Below are 13,965 nucleotides of genomic sequence, written 5' to 3'. Positions count from 1 at the left end.
TAAGACCAGATCAAAGGCTGCTCGAAATACCTCCTTAGGTGAAGCATATTCCAAAATTTTATTAATAAATAAACAATGAAAGAAATTATCTTTTTGTACTTCATCCTTGGTACAAAGAATCCATCTCCTAGTGGGATTTTTTGAAATCTGTTAATCATGAAATCAAGACTTACAAGTCATGTAAATTATGGACAGGGAAACCACGCCCACATCCTCTTGAAGTAAAGGATTTAGATTTACTTCTAGCAAAACTAAAGCCAGAGGAGAGGGAGAGAAAAGAAGCAAAAGTACTGGGGGTTCCAAAAGATATGTTAGGTTTCTTTCTCAGGGGGGAGGAAGAGGATTCAATATCAATTCAAGGGTTTAGTAGAGAATTTATAAGCTTAACCCCTTTAAATTGTCCATAGTTAGTGAGTATGGCACTTGGCTCTGTTCCTTTTAATTCAATGAGTTTATTCAACATAATCTGTCTATACTATCTATCTATACTGTAAAAAGGTAATTTGTGCCAAGACCAGGTTCCTATGTTGTCCAGCACCAAGCCAAGAATATAGAAGAGAAAGATGGAAGACTATCGGCTTATCTGGAAATAAATCTTCCAAGTGATTCAGAACAAACCAAATGGCATGGTCAAACCATATGATACTAGAGTCACAAGGAGCATTAGGATCAAGAAATTTGCATGCACACTTTAGATAGGGTCTACAAATATTCCAAATAGTTTCTGAGTAATATTCAGCATTGGCTTTGGTGAAGGTCATAGTACCTTTTGTCCTGCCACATAGATGCCCTCTGGTGATGAACATTTAGAAGGGTCCAAGAAGCTCATAGAAAAAGGTGATTTTAGCAGCTCTCCCCTTTCCATATATTGAACTCCTTTGATAGCATAGTTTTTTCATTCTTCGAGGATGGACACCTATAGATTAGCAAGGTAAATCTAGGTTTCTGCTTGGATAGGTGCAAGAAACCGTTATTTGGTAATGTCCAAAGACAATGTGAAACCCCAAATGCTTCTACTTCTACCTGACAAATAGGTAGGAAAAGATAGACTATAGATGCCTTCGAAACCAATTCTAGTAACTGAGAATCAGACATGGTGCACATGTCTACCTGGAACAATTTGATAGCCTCCAGAAGAGCAATAGGATCCCTACTAAAAGTGTTGCCAGCTAAGGGAACATTTGGTGTGGAAGGAGCTACTAGAAAGGAAGGCTCCAACCCACATTGCTTTCTTAAAAAATTGGAAATGTCAGCACCTGCTGCAACAAAAGCTATGGGATCTGAGTGGTAGGCCTTTGTAAGCATAGGAATCTACAAAAGTAGGTCTGAGATGGTATGATTATCCTCCTTCTTATTCTTGTCTAGGGTTTCCAAAACTCAAACCTAATCATTGAATGAAAGAAACTGCAGGATGGACCCTAATGGGAATGCCTCAGGATTGATAGAGGACAGAATTTTATTTTGAGCTTCTTCATCCTTTATGCAAGCAAGAACATGTTGGCATGCTTTTGAAGGAGTATGTTACAAGGGTATTTCAACCCCTCTGAGAAGTGGTAGAATCTATAATAAAAAATCCCATCATTGATTGAAGTGGAAATGGAATGAGGCTAAGACTTCCTTCAACCAGCAAGCCAAGCATTAATGATGTGAGCCATAATCTTGACCAAGGTATTAAGCCACCTGCTTAAATTCTATCGACCCTAGAGCATTATGATAGTGAGGGAAGCTAAACTCCAAAGTCAAAAAATTTCAAGCCAGGGGTTCTGTATATCTTTTTTGTGGAAAAAGGTGTACACTTCGGGTAGTGTGTGTTTTCTTTATCTATATTTATAACATATCCATAGCCAAACAATAAATTTGAGAACCCAAATAGTCTTGATAAATGAACTATTAAACATGATTACATAACAATAGTATTGTCTATAATAATCATGTCATAAGTTACGGGAGACCTTTGTCTCAAATAGTGAAACATGTGTCGTAAAGCTTAAACTGTGAGAAATTTGAGGGTAGATCCTATTACCTGCATCCATCCAACATAGACAAACAAATTGTTAGCCTGTATGTGTATTACAGGTGTCCTAAGACCTACCTTATGTTATAGATGTCACTCAAAGACCCCAATGTTTAAGCTATGTGGGTCAATTAGTCCCTTTTTAGAACTCAATTCCCAATTTTCAGATAGATAACCAACGAGGATAACACATCATTTAATCATCCTCAAAAAAAGTTTATGTAAGCCAAATAAATGGCATAATAGTCCACATAGTGGGTGAACTAATGGGCCTTGTATGTCCATGCCCAAGCTACGCAACTAGTCATCTATTTTATTGCTATAGTCATCCAAGGTTAAACACATTAGTTTCAATCCAGCTACCCACATCATCAAAAGTAAGAGATAGGGGAGTGAGTTACTATATTTGGCCATAGAATCAAGGCCGGAATTATCGACATAAAAATCAAAAAAGGAGAGAAGATCCATAAGCTAGTTTATAACAGTATTTCCTATCCATAGAGTCAATAAATTATTGAAAGCAAGTCTATATTGTCCAACCCACAATGAATGTATTCCATAAATAAAAGAACAATTCAGAATGCCTGGTCTGAAATCAACCACATTACTGCCATAGACAGCATCACCCTTATGTGAAGATCACACAGTACGATGTTCGGATTATTAGCAAACAATCGATTCTAACAATCCTAGAGCAAGCCATATGAGCTAAATATTGTTCTCTGCAACAACAGCCCAGAATCTGTATATATATCAAAAAGCCCTCTTAATGCAAGGTTTAAAATTAGTACTATACTATTCAATGGTAATAGCTAAATTTTTATATACGTCATGCCTTATAAGAGTCATTCATTACGACTAACCAGTAATAACCTGGTTTGAGATTAAACCAATACTACTCATCAGTAAATAGATAGATCATTAGTGCTAATAGTAGCCAAACCCTTTGAATGACTAGCACCTTATTAAGGGCTAGCAGTCATATTATCAGAAAAATGAAAACCCCAAGCAAAAAATATAGATGCGCTGAATAAAACACACAGTGTATTGAAACCCACATATTCTTCAATGTGGTGTGAGTTAACAAATACACATAGCCCTCTTGTCATTATTCAAAATAGAAAAACAACACTTTTATTCCAAGCAACATTTAAAATATCATGTCAACAGATAGACATGGGATTCTTTAATGGTGGAAATGAAATATCCTCTGACAAAAATGCATGTGCATTTTTTAAGGCCAGATAATCATAAAATTTAAGAAATTAATAGAGTTTATATATGCATGCATGTTATTAAGGGTTAAAATTTGGTTTTATAGAAAAGCTCGAGAGTATCAGAGTTTAAATGAACTACCGTTAGCAGCAAACAAAATATGATCCAAACCCATGGCATCGTGTTTACCTGAGAAGAAGAACTCCCAGCCCAAGCCAATACAATTGACATGGCCAAAAACCAATACTACACAACAGGCTAAGTGAGTTTGTATAACTCACATGAAAGGTGGCCTTTTTATACCCACAGTCAGGCAAAGGATTCCAGCTACCACCACCATGAGCGTTCAAGGAGAATCCATCTGTGATTTTGTGCAGAGCTCCCACCTTTGTGTGTTGCCAGCAGGCATGATCGGTGTGGTTATGCGTGCCCAATAATGGGTGTAGAGCCAAAAATGATAGGTCTAGTATTAAATCCATAGGTAACGCTTATCTCTTAATAAAGAAACCTTAAATCTATTAACTTTATAAACTATAGGAGTGTGTGTGTGTGTGTGTGTGTGTGTGTGTGTGTGTGTGTGTGTGTGTGTGTGTGTGTGTGTGTGGATTTCACCGTGGCTCAGAAGTGGAAGAATCAAGCACAACTGGGATATGGACAGAATCACGATCTGGAGGGGGGAAAGAAGGTAGGCATCTCAATCTCATAGTAGGAAAAGACAAGTTAAATCTAGCGAGTGGACCGTTGCAGGCAGCAGAAGGCCTAAATTACCTAGAAGGGGTAGAAGATGACGAGGAAGAGCAAATCTTGAAAGAAAATCCAAATTTGTTGTCACTCTTTGAGGTGGAAATTGAGCGGATTGTACAGAGATACAATGCAAAATTCCTGGTTCGCTGATTCTCAAGTGCTCATAAATGAAAGTATAAAGGAAGATGAGGAGGCCACTCAAGAGAGTATAGTTGAATTATAGGCTGAGAAATAGAAGGCCGTGGTTTCTCTCAAGCAGGAGGAAGACCAACTTAGGAGGCAGAACATCAAAGTTCAAAAAGATGAACTTGAGGAAGTAAACTTGGGAGCTGATCAAGAGCCTAGAATACCATGGTTTCTCTCAAGTAGGAGGAAGACCATCTGAGGAGGCAGAACATCAGAGTTCAAGAAGATGAGCTTGAGAAAGTAAACCTGGGAGATGATCAACAGCCCAGAATAGTCAGAGTCAGTGCACAAAACTAAATTAGAAATTTAGAGGAAGACTCCTGGAGCTGTTGAGCTCCTACAGGGATGTGTTCGCATGGAACTACTCAAACATGAAAGGAATTAATCCTAGATTTTACCAGCACAATGTCAACCTAAAGGAAGATGCAATTCCTATCAGACACATCAGGTATAGAATGAACCCTAACTATGCCAAATAGGTCAAAGAAGATATTGATAAGTTGTGAAGAGTGGGGTTCATCTATCTAGTTGACAAAGCAGAATCGCTATCACCCATAGCCGTTGTCCCAAAGAAGAATGGGAAGCTCGGAGTCTATATAGACTACCACAAACTAAATGCCTCCACCATATCGGATCCATTCCACTACCATTCACTACTAGATGCAGTAGCCAGACATGATACATACTCCTTTCTGGATGGGTTCATCAATGGTAAAACCAAGTGTGAATGGCTCAAAAGGTCAAGGAGAAAACATCCTTCATGAAAGAATGGGGGGATTTTGCCTCCAATGGAATGACTTTTGGGGTGAAGAATGCTTCAACCACGTTCCAAACGATGGTTCAAGAAATATTCTACAAATATTTAACCACCTTCATGAGGGTCTTCGTGGATGATTTCAGTGTGTTCAGAAAGAAAGAACACCACATATAATGCACCTCATGATGTGCCTAGAGAAGTGCAAAAAATCTAGATTAAGCCTCAATCCAGCCAAGTGCACCTTTGCAAGTGGATCTCTATCGGGGCACATAGTATCTACAGAAGGACTGGCAGTAGATACGACCAAGGTGAAGATCATTGTAAAACTATATCCACCCATGAACGCCAAAAAACTTGCTAGATGCTTGGGAGGACTGATCAAATGGCATAGCAGATTCATGAGGTTCCTGGAAAATGTGGCAATACCCCTGTACAGCTTGTTGACCGTGAAAGATGTAGAATATGTCTAGTCAGGATCCTGTTAGGAGCATTCAAGAATATGAAGCGTATACTATCGCTGGCACCAATTCTTTAGCCTGAATTTTGATCTAGTGTTCCATGTATTCATTGATGCTTCTGGATTTTCCATTAGAAGTGCTTTGATGCAAGAGTCACAAGAAGGTTGGTTCTGACCAATTTACTATTCAAGAAAAAGGTTGTCCAAGCCATAAAGGAACTACTCCACCATAGAAAAGGAATCATCGGATGATCTACTCAATCAAGAAATTCAGGAACTATCTATTAGGTAATGTGTTTAAATTTCATGTGGACCACAAAGCACTCTTGTACCTGGTGAACAAACCAGACCTGGTAGGAAAATTAGCTAGATGGATGTTGTTTGTTACAAGAGTTTGAGTTCACTATCAAAGCACACCCCAGGAAACCAGCACGTAGTAGCAGATTTCCTATCCAGACTATTGGAGTCAGGAGAAAATCCAAAAGGGGTGGAAGATGACTTCCCAGATGCTCAACTCTTCATCATAGATGGAGAAAAACCCAGTTGGTCGTATAATGAGATGTTATAGTTCCTCTTTGACTTGTTCTTTCCGAAGTACATGTCCAAAGATCAGAGAAAAAAGCTAATTCTCCGAAGCAAGTCATTTACTGTGGTGGCAGGTCAACTTTACAAGATGGGCATTGACCACATCTTAAGAAGATGTGGTCAACTTTACAAGATGGGCATTGACCACATCTTAAGAAGATGTGTCTCGAGCATGAACAAATAGGCTGTACTAGTAGAAGCACATCAAGGGATAAGTGGATGGCACTGTTTTGGAGAAGTCACAGGGAAGAAAGTGTTCCATGCAAGATTATGGTGGCCAACAGCATTGAAAGATGCACACAAGTTTGTGAAGGAGTGCAACGTGTGCCAGAGGCCGGGTCAGCTAAGTGATGTAGACAAAATGCCTCACACCCCAATATTGCCACTGGAGCGTTCCAAAAATGGGTCTAGACTTTGTAGTCCCATTCAAGTCAGTAGCTCAGAGAACAGGGAACATATATATCCTAGTGGCTATAGATTACTGCATAAAATGGGTAGAATCCAAGGCTCTGACTGTAAGGCATCATGAGTAGCAAAGTTTCTTTATGGAGAAAAACGCAGTTGGTATAATGAGATGTTGTAGTTCCTCTTTGACTTGTTCTTTCTAGAGTATATATCCAAAGATCAGAGAAAAAAGCCAATTCTCCGAAGCAAGTCATTTATGGTGGTGACAGGTCAACTTTACAAGATGGGCATTGACCACATCTTAAGAAGATGTGTCTCGAGCATGAACAAATAGGTTGTGCTGGCAGAAGAACATCAAGGGATAAGTGGATGGCACTTTTTTGGAGAAGTCACAGGGCATAAAGTGTTCCATGTGCAAGATTATGGTGGCCAATGGCATTGAAAGATGCACACAAGTTTGTGAAGGAGTGCAACATGTGCCAGAGGCCGGGCCAACTAAGTGATGTAGACAAAATGCCTCACACCCCAATATTGCCACTGGAGCCATTCCAAAAATGGGGTCTAGACTTTGTAGGCCCATTCAAGTCAGTATCTCAGAGAACAGGGAACAGATATATCCTAGTGGCTATAGATTATTGCATAAAATGGGTAGAAGCCAAGGCTCTGAAAGACTGTAAGGCATCCTCAGTAGCAAAGTTTCTTTATGAAACTATTATGAAAAGATTCAAGTGTGCGATCAAGGGAGCCATTTCCTCAATGAATTGATTAAGAAGTTGACAAAGAAACATATGATCATACATAAGAAGTCAATAGTCAATAGTACTACCTGCCTGGAAAATGGGCATGCAGAATCCACCAACAAAATCTTGAAAGGAATTCTGTGGAATCTCTAATATGGGAAGAGAGCCACCAAAGACACCATGCTCATAAAAAGAGATCCCTCCACAAGGTTCAATTGACTTGTAGGAGGATAGGCGACTTGTTGAAGATGAACACAAAAAGGTATTTATAATAATAAATTGAGAATCTTTTTTTTCAAGCTTTTATTTTTGTAAACTAGATTATCTTTTCACTATTTGCAGCTTGAGATAGCAAATGAAGATGAATTCCTTAGCTGAGGTGGAGGTAAACGTAATGTTGGTTGCCCTCGACCACACTATATTTCAAGGATACATCTAGACGTGTTGATCATTTACCATGATCCATGCATTCCATGCATGGCCTTAAAGATTTTGTTGGCATACTTAGGATATTATAAGATATAGCATAATGCATAAAATATCATGTTGCTTGATAAGAAAGAAGCTATACATATATTTAGATATGGACGAGGGTTATGGACATCGAGGGCAAGGTATTTTTTTATGTTATGTAGCTTACGCTAAGGTAATTCTTGGTTTGGATACCCTTCTCTTGGAGGATACCAATGCCAAAAGTTACTGAGATATAGAGGCAAGCTACCTAAAGAAGATGAGGGAAAACAGTTATTCAAAGGGGACTACCCTGAAAAGGAAGGTGAACAACTGCCCAAAGAAAACCTCGAAAGGAGGGAAATCTCTCTAAGGAAGAGAAATAGAGGAAAAAGGGAAAAAGAAGGAGAATTTTTCAAAGAAGTCTTTCCCTAATTTTTCTGTTACATAGTATTTATCTTAATGTAGACTAATTTTTGGTATATAGTGTAAAAGTATTTATCTTAATGCAAAGTAATTTTTGGTATATAGTGTAAAGAGAATGCGAGGGAGAGAGAGAGAGAGAGAGAGAGAGAGAGAGAGATTGAGTTCCTTGTAAGCAAACACACACGAGAGAGAGAGAGAGAGAGAGAGAGAGAGAGAGAGAGATTGAGTTCCTTGTGAGCAAACACACACAAGAGAGTTCAAGACGCAAGAGAGAGATGGATGGCTCAATTTTATTCTATCTTCTTCTTTTTTCTAAAACCATACAACTAAAAGATAAGATTACATACATAAAGGGAAAGTACTCTCTTTACAACAACATACAATGGTCGGTCTATAGTGTGAACTCGACTCAATGAGCTGGCACTATAACTATGCCATAGCTCTAGTACTCCAAAGTGGCTATCACATACTTGTCATCCTCTGGCAGCATATCAACCACCATAATCTCATCAACCATGATAGTGGCATAAGTGCGGAAGCTATCACCCAAGCGGGTCATCAATGTCTGCCGTAGCACTAGTTGAGCTAGATATCTTAACACTCCCTCTCGAGCTCAACTCCACACATTGCACTCCAAGTAAGATCCTAAACCTGTGGAGATTCTCTTTGCCGAATGCCTTTGTGAAGATGTTAACTACCTGATCCTTTGTGCTGATATATACTAGATCTACATCACCTGTTGGAACCTTCTCCCTCAAAAAGTGATAATGAACCTTAATGTGCTTCATTCTAGCATGATATATTGGGTTACTAGCCAACTATATGCTACTCATATTACCACTATAACCCTGTCCATGGGATCACCCATGTCACCAAAAGTAGCTTTTGAAACCAAGCTATCTCAAAAGCTGTCATAGCAGCACCCCTATACTCTACCTCTGTACTCAACAAGGCAACTGTTGGCTGCTTCTTACTACTCCAAATCATAGTAGCACTCCCAAATGAGAACAAAACCACTGGTTACAATACTACCAGCCCAATCAACATCTGTGTAACCTTTTAGTTGTAACTCTATACCAGCCTCATAGAAAAGTGCATAATCAACTGTGGACTTTATGTACCTGAGAATCCATCTAGCCACATCTAAGTGTGGTTTTCTAGGTGCATGCATAAACTGACTCAAAAGTCCAACAACATAGCTCAAGTCTAGTCTAGTAATGGTTATGTAGATCAAGCTACCCACTATGCGTGTGTACGTAGTGGGGTCCTCCAAAAGCTCACTTGTATTTGCAGAAAGCTTTGTGTTCTACTCCAATGGCACTGAAATAGGCTAACAATTTTTAATACCATACTTGGACAACATGTTCAAGCCATACTGCCTCTGCAATAACAAAATTTCATGAGGTGATCTCACCACCTCTATGCCCAAGAAATATCGCACCTCACTAAAATCCTTCATCTCAAACTTTTGCTTCAAAAGCCTCCTGGCATCATGTATGTCAGCATCACTATCACTAGTGATAATCAAGTCATCCACATAGATGACTAATAGCATGATCCCTCTATCTGTCTTTTTCACATAAAGTGAAAATTTTACATTGGATATCTGAAATCAAATGGTTGACAAGATACTCCTCAATCTTGTTTGACCATGCTTTGGGTGCCTGCTTCAAGCCATACAACGCTTTGCGTAACTTGCACACAAAAGCTAGGTGTGCATCACTCTCATAACCTGGTGGCTACATCATGTATACTTCTTCTTGTAAATCACCATGCAAGAAGGCATTCTTTACATCCATCTGATGTAGAGACCAACCCTTTGTTGCAGCCATTGCAATGATAGCCCTTGGGGTTGCCATTCTTGCAACCGAGATGAATGTCTCCTCATAGTCGATTCCATAAGTTTGCACATAGCCCTTGGTAACCAACCTTATCTTATACTTGCTCACTGGACCATTAGCAATGTTGACTTTATACACCACTTACATCCAATTGCCTTATTTTCCTTAGGCAAAGGCACTAACTCCCATGTTGCATTTTTATCTAATGCTGCCATCTCCTCATTAATGGCATCTTCCCATTTCTTATTTCTAAGTTCCTGGTCATAACAAGTGGGCTCCAACTCTTGTATTGCTTTAAACATGTAAGCATAATGATGGGTTGCATATCCATCATATCTCAACTTGGGTACCTAACCCTCATAGGCCTCTGCGTACACCTAGATCACTGCCAGGTGTTCTCAAAACAGCTATGGTTCTCTTTACACTAGGAGTAACCACAAATGGAATGCCAAGCTCCTCTCAAGGCTTTGCTCAGAGCCACTAGAGTCAGCATCCACATATAAGTGACCTGCTGACAGATTAAGCACAAAAGTTTGATTTACCTTTTCCTTCCCTTTACATGATACATGTGTAGCTACTTCTATCCTCAACCTGCTTGACCATGGGCTGACATTGGATCCACTGATAGAGGACCCTCCAGGTCCACTAAGAACGTGTGATTGCTTCTCTACATGTGGTGCAGCATCAACATCTTCATCTTTTGTTGCCTTCACCACCCTGATGGTGCATACCAGCTACTCATCTCATCAAAGATAACATCTCTACTTACTCGCATCTTACAAGTGGTAGGATTATAACATCTATAGCCTTTCTGCTCCATAGCATAAGATGCATTTCTATGCCTTTGGATCCAACTTTGTTCTTAAATTATCAAGAACATGCATACATGAAATAAACCCAAACACTTTCAAGTGAGACACATCCAATCTTATGCCTGTAAACTTCTGTTCAGCATCATACTATGGACAAATACAATGGGTTTTCTATTTATAATGAGTTTATAATGTACACAATAATTGCTACTGCTTCTATCCAAAAATAATGTGGCATATTCTTTGTAGCCGCTTAAGGCACTTCTGTAATGTGCCTATTTTTTCTTTCTACAACACCATTCTGTTTTGCAGAGTGTACTTGCATGTAAATTGTCTCTTGATTTTCTACTTTCTCAGGAAATTACTGAACTCATTGGAGGAATATTCTCCCCCACCATATGATCTCAAGCATTTTATTTGCATGACTTTTTCCTTCTCGACCAAGGCTTTAAATCTCTGAAAGTGAGAAAACACCTCACTTTTCTCCTTCATGAAGTAAACCCACACTTTCTTAGTGTGGATCAATGAATGTAACATACTACCTGTAACCTGTAATTGTTGCAGTAGTCTTATTCAGTCCCCATACATCTGAATGTATAACATCTAATAGACTTGTTTTGACATGCTTTTCATGTGGGAAAGCATGTTTGGCCCGCTTACCAAGTAGGCATGCTTCACATACTTTATGCATATCATCAACCTTAAACTTTGGCAAACCTTAAACAATATTTTGGGCCTGTATAGACTTTAGCTGTTATATACTCACATGACCAATACGCTAATTGTGCCATATGTCCATATCTTCAATGACACATGTTCCATGTGAAAACATGGATGTCTTTACCACAGGCATGTTCACATCCAAAGTAAACATCCTGCCATTTCTATTACCCTTTGCAACCAAGCGACACTGATTTTTGAAGTCTTCAACAAAACATCCTTGGTGATTAAACCTCACTAGTTGACCCTGTTCAACTATCTGTCTACTAGAAACCAGGTTCTTTGTAATATTTGGAACATGAAGGGCATTTGCTAACAAGTACTTCAATTTGCCATCCTGCATAGACAATGGCACTTTACCAACGTGCACAATGGGTTGCACAGTATGAGCACTTGTTTTCTACAGAACCTGGTTTTTTCATTTTCTGCATGTCTCAAAACCACCCATAGCATGAATGGTCATGTGGTTAGAGGTGCTAGAATCCACATACCATATATCTTCAGATCCTAATACATCTCCTTTTGTGGAAGTGAGAATGTGCTACATTACAAACAACTGCTCACTTCTATCATCACCACCCTATTTACTAGATGATGCATAGTTTCCTTACTGCAACTTTCCACTTTTAATGTCATTCTTCTTTTTATAGTAGTCCTTTGCCATGGGCCCTGGTTTTCCACAATAATAGCACTCTATTATTTTTTCACTTTGATTTCTTTGCCAACCACCTTGACATGTTTGGCTCCCCCTACTTTTAGATTAGCCTCTTCCACCTGTGTGTTGTTGCTGCTGTGAATCATTGGACTGTTGTTGTCTAGAATTTTGATTCCTTGTCGGCTACCACCTTGGCACCGACCATGACCTCTTCCTCTACTTCTACCTGAATTAGAGTAGTAGAAGGCCTGTTCTCATGTGTTCTTTATATGTGAAGAAGATTCCTCACCTAGAGACTTTTCTTCTATGATCAGCATAGACACCAAGTCTCAAAAGTTGGGAATATTCTCTCTTATTACAATGGAGGTCTTGAATGGCTTGTACTCTTTGCTAAGCCCTTTCAAACACATACACTCACCAAATCATCATCTTCCACCCGCCGATACATTGATAAACCCAAGGGACTTAACAATGCCCTTGATCTTTAAAGCATACTCATTGATATGCATACTTTTCTTTTTCACTGTATACAACTCTTGTTTTAGCTACTTTTTTCTTGCCTCTGTATTGGTTTGGAAAATCTGTACCAAATTTTGCCATGCAAATGCTAGAGTGTTGGCATTGTCCTATCATTGTGTGTGACATTGATCAAAAGCCAATATATGAATTTCCTCGCATCTTAATTCCAATCCTTGAATGACTTTATATCTACTAAAGTGGCATTCTCTTTAGACAATTATGGAGGCTCCTCATTATCTCCTTCAACATAGTCCCAAAATCCTTTACCCATCAAGAAATTGGTCATTCTAAACTTCCAAGCATAGAAGTTGTTCTTGTTTAGTTTCTTATTAACAATCTTATTTTGTCAAATATGTTTTCCTGCAACAATCATAAACCTGCAAACAGATAAATTTTTTATGTAACCTGTAACACAATAGCGTCTTCTCTAATTTCACAGCGGTACTTTATCACAACTTTCATGTCACCAGATCTAACTTGAGTAAATGTACATACACCTAATATCAACAATACATGTGCAAATACTGTCTGCACTCCTGAAATGCACTACTGCACTGCAATAACCAGATTTCAACTAGAGAAATTTAATGTCAAAAATACCTTGTAGTGGCCGAATGGATACTGAAACGCGTTTGAAACATGAGTCTTGTCACAAAACTATAGTACTTTCAATACAAAGTACTGTGCACCACACAGGTGCCTCCAAGCCTATGAAGACAGCTTCTCAATCGGAGATGTGTAGCTTTCAGAGCTACCTAGGAAGTGTTGTACCTAGACCAAGAAGGGGAAGAGATGATGATGCTCTTACCCATGTACCACTTCCTTGCTTGCTTATTCTTGCCTCCTTAGGTGTCACACAAACTGGAGCTTTAATACCATAAAGAGAATGCTGAGAAGAGTGTGAGACCCCTCTGCCCCCTCCGCACACCGGATTCCCAGTTGCTAGTAGCGGAAGTAGCTCCCTCTTGCGCGGGGCAGGGTTTTCCACTCAGGGCCTCGCCCTCGAATGTCCGGACACGAGACTAATCTGGTGGTCATTCCGAAAACCGAAACCGGGAAAATTTTCCATGCCCGAAAAACGGGGACGATTCCACCTTTTTTATTTTCTTGACGAATTTTCTTACGGGGTCAAGAGACTAAACTATCCTTCACCTGAATAAATTAGATAGAAGGAAAACTATCACTGACTTAATTTGAAGAAATCAACGCTTTTTCCTAACCGAAATCAGGCACAGCCATTGATCTAATCATCTAAGGAAATCAACGCTTTTTTTCTATAACCGGAATCAGGCAAACAGCCGTTGATCTACTCATTTGAGAAATTCTTTAGGGTTTTATTTAACTACTCTAATTCTAAGCGTATTCCTATTATTTCATTTTAATTATTAAAACTCCACTGATTCCAGCCTAACCCCATCCGGCCCATGGGTTAGCCACTA

Source organism: Cibotium barometz, chromosome 40 (genome assembly GCF_041138505.1).
Source record: "Cibotium barometz isolate CiBa-2024 chromosome 40, ASM4113850v1, whole genome shotgun sequence".
In the NCBI taxonomy this organism is placed as follows: Eukaryota; Viridiplantae; Streptophyta; class Polypodiopsida; order Cyatheales; family Cibotiaceae; genus Cibotium; species Cibotium barometz.
This window is presented reverse-complemented; position numbering follows the sequence as displayed.